At 41.4% G+C, this 3,305-nt stretch overlaps 1 pseudogene; it reads right to left on the bottom strand.

Moving 5' to 3' along the window:
- Positions 1-466: 466 nt before the first annotated feature.
- Positions 467-631, bottom strand: LOC125715279 (U2 spliceosomal RNA; annotated as a pseudogene).
- Between the last annotated feature and the right edge of the window lie 2,674 nt (positions 632-3,305).

Raw genomic sequence — 3,305 nt, 5'->3', positions numbered from 1 at the left:
TTTGTAAAGAAGCTCCTTGTGTTACTGGATTTTATTTTTTCCACCATAATAAAATTCATTACGATGTTTTTTTTTTTTTTTCCAGTGTGATGATAGACGGATGAAGAAAAAAGATATTTAGGAGCTGTATGTCAGCTGCCTTAAGAAATTAGCGTCCTATTGTTCATAACCTTAAGTTTTTTAGTTTGCTTGTGAGTAGGTGTAAAACAAGGGAAGAACTCTTTGTCTGCTGGGAGTGAAGGTATTTGTACACACCTCTGAGCTGGCACTGAGCTACACACCTTATGTACCTAGTAGGGTTACATTCATTATTATTATTATTATTACAGTTACCGGTATTTTTCTGCATTGTGTTTCATGTTTATCCTTTTTAAAATGGCATGTACACTGAGTAAAAATATCACTGCACATATTATAAGATAAGCTAAGACAAGATGTAGTTTATTGATCCCTGGGGGGAATTCCTTAAAGGTGCGCCAATCCCAGAGGCACTGCATGGAGTGGATGGGAAAAGCCCCTCTTCCAGCTCCCTGTTTCGAAATTGCGGTCCCCTCCATGGGGGACGTATCAGATATTAAGCTGATAAGAGCAGGTACCACACTTAATCTTAGCCAAGAGGCCAAAGAGCTGTAATTATAATATCTGAAGCAATCTTCCATCCTGCTTAGGGTTTGCTGGGGTCATTCCCAGGCAGCACTATGCACAAAGCTGGGGGACACCCAGATACCAGTCCATAGCAAGACAAACACACTATGGGCACGGCAGAAATGCCAGTTCACCTGAGTGAAAGTCTTTGGACTGCAGGAGGAAACCCACATGACATGTAGAGAACATACAAACTCCACACGCACGCACGCACACACACATACACAGACAAGCAGACACACTCACTCCTGGATGTGTGAGGCCAGGCTGCTAACCACTTATATACTGCACAAGCGTAAGCATTCAGTAATGAGAAAATATTACACGAGTTAAACATACGGCAATCCAGAAACGATCCTGACTAGCAAAGGTAAAGTTAAAGATGGCCCGTACTGGAGCAGCCTTTCAGCTTGTTAGTGGGGTCGGTAACTTTGCTTAAGGCCGTACAACCCAGTTAAATGAAGAAATAAGCAAGCAGGGAAACACAATAAATATAACTTGCATTCATCAGGCCTGTTCATGCAGTTATTCTCTTGCATCCGTCTGCCTCTCTGGTCTGAGAACACCCAAACAGAAGATAATTACAGCGTTAAGTAGACATAGGCCTCTGCTTTCCCACCTTGAGATCATTGTAATTGTTGAAGTTGGACACATGCTCATTCTGCTAAAATATTAAGCTTTCTTATTTGATTTGGACTATAATTATGTTATAAAAATCTAAGTGCTACAAACCATAGCACAGCGAATGGAATCTGCTTTCATCAAGCACAGACGAGTTTAATTATAACCTGCTCGGTAATCGGCCTTTCGGGCACTCTCTTCTGCCGTCTGGGAACGAGAAGGTTGGCTGCGGCTCGCCAGGGCATCACATTCCTCCCCCGACCGCTTCAGGACTGTGCACTGGTGGCGGTCAGTGGCGGGGGGCAGCACTGAGAGCTCTGTCAGGGGAGAGGTGCCTTCGTCAAAGGAGATCACTGCTGAAACTTTAATTTAGCTACTTTGAACATAGTAATGAAACTGGAGGGTTGGAAATGTGCAGATGTTTCAAAATTGGTGGACATTTCGAGATATTTCAAGGAAGCTAGTTTCTTCAATTTTGTGTGTTGACTCGGTTTACTAATTTCTTTACTTCTAAATAATCAAATCATTAGATTTTTTTCCTTCACTTTTAGCCGTTTATTTTTATTCACTGAAGGGAACCGTGCAAGAATTCCAATGTACATATAAGTTTGTAGCTGTGTAAATAGCAAAGTAAAGTTTCAATTCAATTCAGGTCAATTCACAACAAAAGCAGGCAAGTTTCCGAACAGCTACAGTATAAGCCAGCGAGAATATATTTGCTATACTCCTCTGTTTGGAGGGCCCTGTTGTGCAGATTTTGGACAAAATTCAGGGTTTCATGAGTGTGAAGATCTTATCAAGGCTTCTTAAGCGTCAAATCGCTTCAAAATCTCACCCGACTAGTTATCTGTCCCCATACACCAACATCTCCTAAGTGCTTCTCACTGCTAAACTTGTCACATAACTAAAGGCAGATGCTATCTTCAATTATTTTTATGTACCATTGCAAAAAGGAATTACATGTGAAAGAAAAATGTCACTGAAATGTCTTTGTAGGGGAAAACGCTCTGTGAGCTTCAAGTCTCCCGTGTGTCTTTAGCCAAGGAAGTTATTGTGTTTTGCTGTTGCCTTGGACTTTTGCATTCGACTAACTAAGAATGCAGATAAATTCCAACTTGGCTTTGCATTCGCCTTAAAATAAAACCAGTGAAGCAACTGGGAAAGACATGAGGTCTTCAGCAAGAGCTGAAACATTACATTATTACATCATATTCATTTATTTATATACCTATCAATCATTCCATCCGTCTATCCTTCCATCCATCTGTCCTCCCCGTTGTGATCTTACTACTCAAGACACGTTCTGAAAGTTTCAGGAAAACAAAAAGGCTGGCTTGCAGTGCTTAAATAACTAAATGACTTGCACAGCCTGCAGTTCATTTCACTCTGATCCCATGTATACAGCCGGACACTCTAATGAAGACAGAGATATTGATTTAAAGGTAAATCATTGCAGTCTCATAAGTATTAACTGCCTTGCTGTCCAGTGTCTCTAAAAAGCTTAAAGGTAGACTTATTCTCACGATCTGCCTTGAGAAAAAAAAATAAATTCAAAACATTCTTTTTGTAAAAACCTCAAAATAATTAACAGCACTTTCCTTCAATTTTCTGTACAAATAAACATTCTGCTGTTGCGATGTTTAGATTTGCTCTGGTCGCAGTTACAGTGTTCACAGCCATACAGTGAAATGCGACTGTCCGAGGCACTTTGTGCCTGCTCCTCTCTTTGTGACCTCCCCATTCAGGCACGGAGCAGCTGTAACAAACAGCTGAGGGATGTATTATTTAACTCCGGATTATGGGCAAAAACAAAAGGCAATAATTATGAGGCAGATTATGAGGCCAAGATGTGTCGGAAGTAAGCGGAGGGGCTGGCTAATTACGAAATAAGCGCAGAGACGTTTTTAAGAAGCGGGAGGAGAGCTCTGATGAATAGGCAGGCCCCGCGAGGGGATAAAGAGTGCTGTCGGCGTGAAAACACAAGTGCGTGTCGAGGTGTTAGAGCAAAAAGGGGGGAGAAACTTCATGGAACCATTTCA

Source organism: Brienomyrus brachyistius, chromosome 19 (genome assembly GCF_023856365.1).
Source record: "Brienomyrus brachyistius isolate T26 chromosome 19, BBRACH_0.4, whole genome shotgun sequence".
Taxonomy (NCBI): domain Eukaryota; kingdom Metazoa; phylum Chordata; class Actinopteri; order Osteoglossiformes; family Mormyridae; genus Brienomyrus; species Brienomyrus brachyistius.
The sequence above is the reverse complement of the archived record's forward strand: the minus strand, read 5'-3'. Positions and strand labels throughout refer to the sequence as shown.